The sequence below is a fragment of the Piliocolobus tephrosceles genome, chromosome 3 (assembly GCF_002776525.5).
Source record: "Piliocolobus tephrosceles isolate RC106 chromosome 3, ASM277652v3, whole genome shotgun sequence".
Classification (NCBI taxonomy): domain Eukaryota; kingdom Metazoa; phylum Chordata; class Mammalia; order Primates; family Cercopithecidae; genus Piliocolobus; species Piliocolobus tephrosceles.
Window position 1 is genome coordinate 44,668,187 of NC_045436.1, and position 13,722 is coordinate 44,681,908.

Sequence of the window (13,722 nt, forward strand, 5' to 3'; positions counted from 1 at the left end):
AGGAAAGATCAGGCAGCAATATTTGCTGTTCTGCAGCCTCTGCTGGTAATACCCAGGCAAACAGGGTCTGGAGTGGACCTCCAGCAAACTCCAACAGACCTGTGCCTGAGGGACCTGACTGCTAGAAGGAAAACTAAGAAACAAAAAGTAATAGCATCAACATCAAAAAAAGGACATCTACACCAGAACGCCACCTGTAGGTCACCAACATCAAAGACCAAAGGTAGATAAAACCACAAAGATGGGGATAAAAGTTGAAACTTCTAAAAACCAGAGCTCCTCTTCTCCTCCAAAGTATCGCAGCTCCTCGCCAGCAACATAACGAAGCTGGATGGGGAGTGACTTTGACAAGTTGACAGAAGTAGACTTCAGAAGGTCAGTAATAACAAACTTCTCCAAGCTAAAGGAGCATGTTCTAACCCATCACGAGGAAGCTAAAATCCTTGAAAAAAGGTTAGACAGATGGCTAACTAGAATAAATAGTGTAGAGAAGACCTTAAATGACCTGATGGAGCTGAAAACAATGGCACAAGTACTTCATGATCCATGCACAAGCTTCAATAGCCACTTAGATCAAGTGGAAGAAATGGTATCAGCGATTGAAGATCAAATGAATGAAATAAAGCGAGAAAACAAGGTTAGAGAAAAAAGAGTAAAACGAAATTAACAAATCCTCCAAGAAATATGGGACTATACGAAAAGACCAAATCTACATTTGATTGGTGTACCTGAAAGTGACGGGAAGAATGGAACCAAGTTGGAAAACACTCTTCAGGATATTATCCAGGTGAATGTCCCCAACCTAGCAAGGCAGGCCAACATTCAAATTGAGGAAACACAGAGGAACATCACAGGGACACTCCTTGAGAAGAGCAACCCCAAGACACACAATTGTCAGATTCACCAAGGTTGAAACGAAGGAAAAAATGTTAAGGGCAGCCAGAAAGAAAGGTCGGGTTACCCACAAAGGGAAGCCCATCAGACTAACAGCAGATTTATCCACAGAAATCCTACGAGCCAGAAGAGAGTGGGGATCAATATTCAACATTCCTAAAGAAAAGAATTTTCAACCCAGAATTTCATATCCAGCCAAACTAAGCCTCATAAGAGAAGGAGAAATAAAATCCATTATGGACAAGCAAATGCTGAGAGACTTTGTCACCACCAGGTCTGCCTTACAAGAGCTCCTGAAGGAAGAACTAAACATGGAAAGAAACAACTGGTACCAGCCACTGCAAAAACATGCCAAATTGTAAAGACCATCTATGCTAGGGAGAAACTGCATCAATTAACGGGCAAAATAACCAGCTAACATCATAATGACAGGATCAAATTCACACATAACAATATTAACCTTAAATGTAAATGGGCTAAATACCCCAATTAAAAGACACAGATTGGCAAATTGAATCAAGAGTCAAGACCCCTCAGTGGGCTGTATTCAGGAGACCCATCTCATGTGCAGAGACACACATAGGCTCAAAATAAAGGGATAGAGGAATATTTACCAAGCAAATAGAAAGCACAAAAAACAGGGGTTGCAATCCTAGTCTCTGATAAAACAGACTTTAAACCAACAAAGATCAAAAGAGACAAAGAAAGCCATTACATAATGGTAAAGGGGTCAATTTAACAAGAAGAGTTAACTATCCTAAATATATATGCACCGAATACAGGAGCACCCAGATTCATAAAGCAAGTCCTTAGAGACCTACAAAGAGACTTAAACTCCCATGCAATAATAATGGGAGACTTTAAAACCCCACTGTCAATATTAGATCAACAAGACAGAGGTTAACAAGGATATTCAGGACTTGAACTCAGCTCCACACCAAGCACACCTAATAGACATCTAAAGAACTCTCCATCCCAAATCAACATAATATACATTTTTCTCACACTTATTCTAAAATTGACCAGATAATTGGAAGTAAAGCACTCTTCAGCAAATGTATAAGAACAGAAATCACAACAAAGTGTCTCTCAGACCACAGTGCAATCAAATTAGAACTCAGGATTAAGAAACTCACTCAAAATCACACAACTACATGGAAACTGAACAACCTGCTCCTGAATGACTACTGGGTAAATAAAAAAATGAAGGCAGAAACAAAGATGTTCTTTGAAACCAATGAGAACAAAGACACAACATACCAGAATCTCTGGTACACATTTAAAGCAGTGTATAGAGGGAAATTTACAACACTAAAGGCTGACAAGAGAAAGCAGAAAAGATCTAGAATTGACATCCTAACATCACAATTAAAAGAACTAGAGAAGCAAGAGCAAACAAATTCAAAAGCTAGCAGAAGAGAAGAAATAACTAAGATCAGAGCAGAACTGAAGGAGATAGAGACACAAAGAAAACCTTCAAAAAAAATCAATGAATCCAGGAACTGGTTTTTTGAAAAAATCAGCAAAATAGATAGGCTGCTAGCAAGACTAATAAAGAAGAAAAGAGAAAAGAATCAAATAGACGCAATAAAAGATGATAAAGGGGATATCACTACCGATCCCACAGATATACAAACTACCATAAGAGAATACTATAAACACCTCTATGCAAATAAACTAGAAAATCTAGAAGAAATGGATAAATTCCAGGACACATACACCCTCCCAAGACTAAACCAGGAAGAAGTTGAATCTCTGAATAGAACAATAACAGGCTCTGAAATTGAAGCAGTAAATAGCCTACCAACTAAAGAAAATCCAGGACCAGAGGGATTCACAGCCAGATTTTACCAGAAGTACAAAGAGGAGCTGGTACCATTCCTTCTAAAACTTTTCCAATCAATAGAAAAAGAAGGAATCCTACCTAACTCATTTCATGAAACCAGCATCATCCTGATACCAAAGCCTGGCAGAGACACAACAAAAGAGAATTTTACACCAATATCCCTGATGAACATCAGTCCAAAAATCCTCAGTAAAATACTGGCAAACTGAATCCACCAGCACATCAAAAAGCTTATCCACCACAATCAAGTCAGCTTCATCCCTGGGATGTAAGGCTGGTTCAACATATGCAAATCAATAAACATAATCCATCACATACACAGAACCAATGACAAAAACTACATGATTATCTCAATAGATGCAGAAAAGGCCTTGGACAAAATTTAACAGCCCTTCAACTCTCTCAATACCTAGTTTATTGAGAGCCCTAAAAACTCTCAATAAACTAGGTATTGATGGAATGTATCTCAAAATAATAAGAACTACTTATGACAAACCCACAGTCAATATCATATGAATGGGCAAAAACTGGAAGCATTCCCTTTGAAAACCGGCACAAGACAAGGATGCCCTCTCTCACCATTCCTATTCAACACAGTGTTGGAAGTTCTGGCCAGGGCAATCAGTCAAGAGAAAGAAATAAAGGGTTATTCAATTAGGAAAAGAGGAAGTCAAATTGTCCCTGTTTGCAGATGACATGACTGTATATTTAGAAAACCCCATCATGTCAGCTCAAAGTCTCCTTCAGCTGATAAGCAACTTCAGCAAAGTCTCAGGATACAAAATCAATGTGCAAAAATCACAAGCATTCCTATACACCAATAATACACAAGCAACCAGTTCATGAGTGAACTCCCACTCACAATGGCTACAAAGAGAATACAATACCTAGGAATTACAAGGATTGTGAAGGACCTCTTCGAGAGGAACTACAAACCACTGCTCAACAAAATAAAAGAGGACACAAACAAATGGAAGAACATTTCATGCTCATGGATAGGAAGAATAAATATCATGAAAATGGCCATCCTGCCCAAGGTAATTTATAGATTCAATGCCATGCCCATCAAGCTACCAATGACTTTCTTCACAGAATTGGAAAAAAACTACTTTAAAGTTCATATGGAGCCAAAAAAGAGTCTGCATTGCCAAGACAATCCCAAGCAAACAACAAAACTGGTGGCATCATGCTACCTGACTTCAAACTATACTACAAGGCGACAGTAATAAAAACAGCATGGTACTGGTACCAAAACAGATATATAGACCAATGGAACCGAACAGAGGTCTCAGAAATAACACCACACATCTACAACCATCTGATCTTTGACAAGCCTGACAAAAACAAGAAATGGGGAAAGGATTCCCTATTTAATAAATGGTGCTGGAAAAACTGGCTAGCCATATGTAGAAAGCTGAAACTGGATCCCTTCCTTACACCTTATACAAAAATTAATTCAAGATGTATTAAAGATTTAAATGTCAGACCTAAAACCATAAAAACCCTAGAAGAAAACCTAGGCAATATCATTCAGGACATAGGCATGGGCAAGGACTTCATGACTAAAACACCAAAAGCAATGGCAACAAAAGCCAAAATAGACAAACAAGATCTAATTAAACTAAAGAGCTTCTGCACAGTGAAAGAAACTACCATCAGACTGAACAGGCAACCTACAGAATGGGAGAACATTTTTGCAATCTACCTAAAGGGTAATATCTATAATCTACAAAGAACTTAAACAAATGTACAAGAAAAAAACAACCCCATCAAAAAGTGGGCAAAGGATATCAACAGACACTTCTCAAAAGAAGACATTTATACAACCAACAGACAAACTAAAACATGCTCATTATCACTGGTCAAGAGAAATGCAAATCAAAAACCACAATGAGATACTATCTCATGCCAGTTGGAATGGCAATCATTAAAAAGTCAGGAAACAACAGATGTTGGAGAAGATATGGAGAAATAGGAACACTTTGACACTGTTGGTGGGAGTGTAAATTAGTTCAACCATTGTGGAAGACAGTGTGGCGATTCCTCAAGGATCTAGAACTGGAAATAGCATTTGACCCAGTGATCTCATTACTGGATATATACCCAAAGAATTATAAATCATGCTACTATAAAGACACATGCACACGTATGTTTATTGTGGCACTATTTACAATAGCAAAGACTTGGAACCAACCCAAAAGTTCATCAATGATAGACTGGATTAGGAAAATGTGGCACATATGTAGTCCCAGCTACTCGGGAGGCTGAGGCAGGAGAATGACATGAACCCGGAAGGCAGAACTTGCAGTGAGCCAAGATCACGCCACTGCACTCCAGCCTGGGCAACAGAGGAAGACTCCATCACAAAAAAAGAAAAGAAAAGAAAAGAAAGAAAATGTGGCACATACACACCATGTGCATACACTATGCAGCCATAAAAAAGGATGAGTTCATGTCTTTTGCAGGGACATGGATGAAGCTGGAAACCATCATTCTCAACAAACTATCACAAGAACAGAAAACCAAACACCGCATGTTCTCATTCATAGGTGAGTATTGAACAATGAGAAATCTTGGACACAGGGCGGGGAATATCACACACCAGGGCCTGTCGCGGGGTGGGGGCCTGGGGGAGGGATAGAATTAGGAGAAATAGTTGATGGATGCAGCAAACCAACATGGCACATGTATACCTATGTAACAAACCTGCAGGTTGTGCCCATGTACCCTAGAAATTAAAGTATTTTTTAAAAAGTATCGGCTGGGAGCGGTGGCTCACGCCTGTAATCCCAGCACTTTGGGAGGCCGAGACAGGTGGATCACAAGGTCAGGAGATCGAGACCATCCTGGCCAACACGGTGAAATCCCGTCTCTACTAAAAAATATAAAAAAATTTGCCAGGCACGGTGGCGGGCACCTGTAGTCCCAGCTACTCGGGAGGCTGAGGCAGGAGAATGGCGTGAACTCGGGAGGTGGAGCTTGCAGTGAGCCAAGATCGCGCCTCTGCACTCCAGTCTGGGCGACAGAGCGAGACTCTGTCTCTAAATAAATAAATAAATAAATAAATAAATAAATAAATAAATAAATAAAATAAAAAATAAAAAGTAAGTGGACACTTAAAAAACATGCAGTTTATTATATTATTTTCTATTATATTATTATATATTATTATAACTGCTTTATTGAGGTATTACCTCTGTTTAAAAATAGAGATAACAAAAGACACACAATGTTACAATTTGTTTTTAGGCAACGTTTATGTTTTTTCTAATGTAAAGTAGGTGAAGGGCACAATTAAGGTCAGTTTTACTAAAGAAAATGCTCAGGGATAAAAAGAAACTACCTTGTTGTTCAACAAATGAATGTGTTACTAGATTATCTTTTTTTGCATGTTTCCATAGTGTTATCTATGAAGTTTCTCAAAGATAACCATTGACTTAAGATGGTAAAAATTAATATTATAAATTAAAAAATGAGTTATTCTGTAAGTTTTGTTATCTTTTTCAAGTATTTCTTTAATTTTTTTTTTTTTTTTTTTAGTTTACACATGAAGGGGGTAAAAGTATAGGTATTTTACATGTGCATAACATGTAGTGGTCAAGTAGGGGCTTTTAGTGCACGCATCAGCCAAATAGTGAACACTGTACTCAATATGTAATTTTTTCACCCCTCACTCCCCTTTCATCCCCCCACCTTTTAGAGTCTCCAGTGTCTATTATTTCAGTCTGTATGTCCTTGTGTGTCTATTTCTTAGTTCTCACTTGTAATGGAGGACATACAGTATTTCTGTTTCTGGGTTATTTCACTTAGGATAATAGCCTCCAGTCCCATCCTTATTGCTGCAAAAGACATGATTTTATTCCTTTCTATGGTTGAGCAGTGTTCATACACATATATCACATTTTCTTTATTCAGTCCTCTGTTGATGGAGACTTAAGTTGATTCCATGTCTTTGCTGTTGTGAATAGTGCTGCAATAAACATATGAGTACTGGTATCCTTTTGATACAATTTCTTTTCCTTTGGGTATATACCCAATAATGAGATTGCTGGATGGAATGGTAGTTCTATATTGAGGTCTTTGAGAAATCTGCATACTGTTTTGTATAACAGTTGTACTAATTTACAGTCTCACTAATAGTGTACAAACATTCCCTTTTCTTTATTTTGTTTGTTTATTTATTAATTAATTTATTTATTTTGAGACAGTCTCTCTGTGTCACCAAGGCTGGAATGCAGTGGCACAATCTTGGCTCAGTGCAACCTCTGCCTCCCAGGTTAAAGCAATTTCTGTGCCTCAGCCTCCCAAGTAGCTGGGATTACAGGCCTATGCCACCATGCCCACTAGGCTGGTCTCGAACTCCTGCCCCCAAGTGATCCACCCGCCTTGGCCTCCCCGAGTGCTGGGATTACAGGTGTGAGCCACTGTGCCAGCCACCTTTTCTTCACATCCTCACTAACATCTGTTGTTTTTTGACTTTTTAAAAAGAGCCATTCTGACTGGTGTGAGATGGTATTTTACTGTGGTTTTAATTAGCATTTCTCTGATGATTAGTGATGTTAAGCATTTTTTCGTATGGTTGTTGGTCACTTGTATGTCTTCCTTTGGAAAATGTCTGTTCATGTCCTATGCCCACTTTATAACAGGGTTATTTGCTTTTTTCTTGCTGAGTTGTTTGAATTCCTTGTAGATTCTGGATATTAGCCCTCATGGATGCGTTGTTTGCAAAAAAAAAGTTTTCCCATTTGTAGGTTGTCTGTTTATTCAGTTGATTTTATTTGTTTGTTTATTTACTTATTTATTTACTGCTGTGCAGAAGTTTTTTAGTTTAATTCAGTTCCATTTGTCTGTTTTTGTTGCATTTTCTTTTGAGGACTTAGTCATAAATTTTTGCCTAGGCCACCATCCAAAAGAGTTTTTCTTCTAGGATTTCTACAGTTTCAGCTATTGGATTTAAGTCTTTAATTGATCTTAAGTTTTGTATATGGTGAGAGATAGCAGTCCAGTTTCATTCTTCCGCATATGGCTCTCCAATATTCCCAGCACCGTTTCTTGAGTAGGGTGTCCTTTCTCCAGTGTATATTTTTGTTGACTGTCAAAGATCAGTTGGTTGTAAGTCTGTGCCTTTATTTCTGGGTTCTCTATTCTGTTCCACTGATTATTGTGTCTATTTTTATACCAGCCCCATGCTGTTTCGGCTACTATAATCCTGTATAATTTGAAGTTAGGTAATGTAATGCCTTCAGCTTTGTTCTTTTTGCTTAGGATTTCTTTGGCTATTTGGCTCTTTTATGGTTTCATGTGATTTTTACGATTGCTTTTTCTAATTCTGTGAAAAAATGACATTGGTAATTTGATAGGGATTGTATTAAATCTATAGATTGCTTTGGACTTTATGATCATTTTAACAATATTGATTCTTCTAATCCATGAGCATGGGATATTTTTCCACTTGTTTGTGTCATCTACGATTTCTTTCATCAGTGTTTTGTAGTTCTCCTTATGGAGATCTTTCACCTCCTTGGTTAAATATATTCCTAGGTATTTCATTACTATTTTTAGCTATTATAAATGGAATTGCCTTCTTGATTTGGTCCTTAGCTAGATTCGGTTTTGTGTATAGAAATGCTAGTGATTCTGTACATTAATTTTGTATCCTGAAACTTGACTAAATTTATTTATCAAATCCAAGAATTTGTGGTGGCATCTTTAGGGTTTTCTAGATATAAAATCATATCATCAGTGAACAGGAATAATTTGACTCTCTCTCTTCCAATTTGGATGCCTTTTATTTCTTTATCTTGCTTGATTGCTCTGGCAAAGACTTCCAGTAGTGTGTTGAATAAGAGTGGTGAAAGTGGGCATTCTTGTCTTGTTCCAGCTCTTAGAGGAAATGCTTCGACTTTTTCGTATTAAGTGTGATATTGGCTGTGGGTTTGTCATACACAGCCTTTCTTATGTTGAGGTATGTTACTTTTATGCCTAATTTGTCAAAAATTTTTATCATGAAGGGATGCTGAATTTTATCTTTTAAAATTCATTTAGATGCGTTTTCTGTGTCTATTGAGATGATCATATGGTTTTTGTCCTGAATTCTGTTTTTGTGATGTCTCACATTTATTGATTCCTTTTCAAATACTTAAAAATCTCTAATTGGTTTAATGCAATTTCTGTCTTAGTATTATTTAAAAGGGAAGTGGTTATTGATATATTTTTTAAATGCTAATAATTTCAATGCCCATATTTCAAAGTCAAACAGATCTCAATTTGGATCATCACTTTAATCATAGGTAGAGCCTCCTAGCTTTAGTGTACTCATCAATAAAAAAGAAAAAAACAATTCCTATTTTTTAGGGTTTTCATGAAGAGTAAATGTGGTAATTCATATAATATACTCAACAAATGTTAGTTCCCATTTGTTCTTCATAAGCATATTTTTCTAGTCCAGTAAATAATCTTCTATATAAATCATAGAATGACAAGTGGGATAGTTCCTGGGAATCTTAGAGGGTCCGTTGAGGCCTCAAATTTGAGATCGGTGATAAAAGTGGCCACACATTCAAAGAGAGAAATTAAACACATTCCTTTCAAGGTAGCCACGCTGGTCCAATAGCCATTGCCCACGAAAAGCCTAGTAATTCATTTGATAGCAGATTTCTTTCATGGAATCTGAAGGGTAGAGAATCACTGCAGATGCACAGACGCAAGGTACAACCAGATCACAATGCAGCGTACAATAAGAGTTCTTACAGAAACGCGACACGTGCCCCCTGAAATTTGGAAGCACAGAAGCTGGTGCCTGGATGAGCCTCAACACAGGAGGATGCCTGGAGCTGCCGGCAACATCAGGGCCAGCATGCCAAATAGCAGAGGGCCCACGGTCTTACATAGCTGTAAATATTCTGAGTTCCAATTAAACTAGTAACTTCTCATAGCAAAATAGGAATTGCTTTCACAAACCAAAGACAAACATATATATATATCTCTACAAAATGGAAAAGGAGTTTAAGGTTTTATTATATTTTTCATCAATATTTATATAATTCAAACATATATGGATAAAAAGTAATTAAACATGTTACTGCTATCAAATATGAATCCTTACGTGGCTCTAGCTGCAGGCAGAAATATTTGAATATGTTATTCAATTCTTTGGAATAAAATTGTGCTCATTTTGGCAGCATATATACTAGAAACTGGAATAAAATTATATTTGAAGATAGGGGTACTTACTTCCCTTTATAGTATTTGTTCTGTATACAAGTATAAGTAAATAAAACCACAGAGAGTAATATCATTGAACTAATAAACTATTAGTTTAGTTGAATCACATAATTTCTATGATCAAAAGCTATTCTCTGTTCCCAGAACAATTAAATACTTCTGGTGCCTTGGGATAGGCTGTTACATAAATCAGGCAAAGATAGCCTCTGTACATTATCCCCAAAGTTGGTTGTTTCTCCACTGCAGGCTGAGACCCATTAGCTCAAAAGCCCACTGACACCAAACTTAAATTTTTACACATCCACTTATTTTAAAAATAGCCTGACCAAGAAAATGTTAGCCGCTTAAGAGCCTGTCTGCTTTACATACCCTGCAAAACCTCACCCAACAGCTGTTACTTATTCATAAGACAGGGCCGTGCAGTTATAAGGCCTCAAGCCAAAGCTGCATGTCAGGGCTCTCTGACCCAGAGACTCTATGTAAGCTTCCTCTCCAATCCCTCTCTCCGTTGTCTTCCTCCCTCACCAGTAAGGCTATGAGGGACTTCTCCTCTCATGCAACCCTGGCCAAGCACCAACAAACTTGTCACTGCCTCTCTTGCAGACATCCTTTTCCTTGATCAGCCCCATATCCCTTGAACCCCTACACAGACTAATTACAAATTCAGTGAAAAATTATAAGATGCAGCTGATTATAATGAAGATATAACTATAGAAAAGAAAAAAATTGTGAATTACATCTAAGATTCATTAATTGTAATCTGAGACTATTAAGAAAAGAAAAGGTATGAAATTTTATAAGGATTCAAAAGATGTTAATTTGGGATAGGCAATAAAATACGTCTCAAACGTAAATAAATTCTTCCTATTTCCACATGTATTCAATAGGAATGGACCATGATCTTGATTCTCTCATTTACTAGTTGTGGGAATTTGAACAAGTTTTTCTTTTTGAAGAAAAATCTCTCTGAACTTCTAGTTCTGTTCCAATGAAATGGAATTAGTCATCTTATTTGCAATGTTACTGTGGGTCACTGTGAATATTATTTGAGATAACAAGTATAAGGCACTTGCCACATAACGGGTTTTCAAAGTTTGTTAGCTCTCCACCCTAGATATGATGAAAACACGTTTTTCTTGAAAAGAAAAACTATCACTAACATATATAGGAAATATTTCATTGATCTTTACAAACGAGTATTTTCAGGAGTAATTCATTAAAGAAAAAGCCAACATTCAAAAGGTAGAGATGGCTCAAGTCACTCACCTGTGAAAAAGGCTATTCTTACTGTTCCCTGTCCTTTCCTTAAAAGAAATCTTTATTTAAAAAGTGAGTTGAGGCCAGGCGCGGTGGCTCACGCCTGTAATCCCAGCACTTTGGGAGGCCGAGGCGGGTGGATCACGAGGTCAGGAGATCGAGGCCATCCTGGCTAACACGGTGAAACCTCGTCTCTACTAAAAAATATTTAAAAATTTGCCGGGCGTGGTGGCAGGCACCTGTAGTCCCAGCTACTCGGGAGGCTGAGGCAGGAGAATGGCGTGAACCCAGGAGGTGAAGCTTGCAGTGAGCCGAGATCACGCCACTGCACTCCAGCCTGGGTGACAGAGCGAGACACTGTCTAAAAAAAAAGAATTAAAAAAAAGTGAGTTGAAGAGTTTCCTTCCTGCTTTCAGCACTACTGTGGTTTCATTTGGAAGACAATGTGGTCTAGTGGGAAGACAGAACAAGGATCTTGGAGCCAGCCGATTCCAACACAGTGTAGAGGAGGCTAGCCACGAAGCCACCAACCTGAGACCCCAGGCAAATCCCTTGACCCCCACAAGCCCCATTCAAACCCATGACAACCAAGTAAAATGTGCTAAAATCTGCTCTCTTTTCCTGAAAGGAAGACATCTTTTAAAGGAACAAAAGTGCCTTGAGAATTTTTTAATAGTGTCTTTCAGAAACATGAATTCTGAATGAAGTAGCAAAAAATGATAATATGGATGATAATATGTATGATTCCAAATACCAGAATCCATACAGATGGCAATTTCTCCACACCTTTTATTGCTAAATATTTGGCTTGCTTCCATTATGCCAACCACGGTAAATTCTGATGTCTGAAGTGTTGATTCAGAAAAATGGGTATAAGAGATTTCTTACATACATGAAAGAACTCCCTTTCAATCCAAATTTTTACAAAATTAGGGCCAAAGAATAGTCTCCATTTTGCTTAGAACCTCACATTGAACTTCAAAACATTTTTAAGATTTTTGTTCTAAAATTATCTAATCCAAGGCAAAGAACTGGAGAATATTTGTTGTCGAACCAAAAGGAAGACATCATTTAGTCAGCATGAAGTTGCATAATGAAAGAGGTCTCAGGATGCCTAGCTTCTGTATTAATTTATATGTCATTCTAGACCTCAAATAACATTTGGATCAGCTTTTAAGTCCATCAAGCTGTCAAAATATACATACACACATCCAATAACCAAAAATCTCTGTAACACATGCCTAAGTATCTAATGCCACCTAAAGGCAACTGTAGCTAATTGCAAAAACAAAACAAAACAAAAAATGGATACATGACAAGATATTAAAACTTTTCTCCCTGGATATAAACATAAATGATATGTTCTTAGCTTAAGACTCGCCTATGTTGCTTACAGTCAATATCTACTAAAGTCAATGACAAATTTAGCATAATCAATATTAAAATACAAATAGCTACTCAGGGGGGAAAAATGTGTGTGTTTGTGTGTGTGTGTATGTGTTCAGTATTACAATAAATAAAATAAATACAATTAAAACTAGGGAAGAGTCTTTTTAAAATTTGATGCTGAATAGCCAAAAGGTGAAAGCAACCCCAGTCTCCATTGAAAGATGAATGGAAAAACAAAATGTGCTATATACATACAATGAAATGTTATTCAACCCTAAAAAGGAAGGAAATTCTGACACATGCCACAACATGGATGAACCTTGAAGGCAGTTAATTAAATAAACCAGTCACAAAATGAGAGATACGATTCCACCCATATGAGGTACCTAGAGTAGTTAAATTCATACAAACAGAAAGTAGAAGGGGGTTGCCTGTGGCTGTGGGGAGAAGAGAAAGTTAGTGTTTCATGTGGATAGAGTTTCAATTTAGGAAGAGGAAAAAGTTCTGGAGATGGATGGTGATGGTGGTTTCACAACAATGTGAATATACTTAATGTCACAGAACTGTACACTTAAAAATGGCTAAAATGGCAAACATTATGCTACCATATGTTTATGGTATACTTCACCACAATAAAAAAATTCAATGCTGATATGAGAGGGATGAGATGCACCAATATATTGCTAATAGAAGTAAAACGTGATGCAACTTTTCTGCAAAATGTGACAATTGCGGAGCAAGAAAATTTTAAATGCTTATATCATTTGATTAATTAATTCTATACCTAGGACTCTAGCCAAAATATATATATAACAGAGATAACATTCAAAGAATTATGTCCTAGAATGAACATCAAAGTCTTACTTATAACAGAGAAAAGCAAGCCGGGTGCAGTGGCTCACGCCTGTAATCCCAGCACTTTGGGAGGTTGACGTGGGTGGATCACAAAGTTGGGAGTTCAAGACCAGCCTGGCCAAGATGGTGAAACCCCATCTCTACTTAAAATACAAAAAAAAATTAGCTGGCTGTGGTGGCAGGCGCCTGTAATCCCAGCTACTCAGGAGATTGAAACAGAGAATTGCTTAAACCCAGAAGGCGGAGGTTGCAGTGAG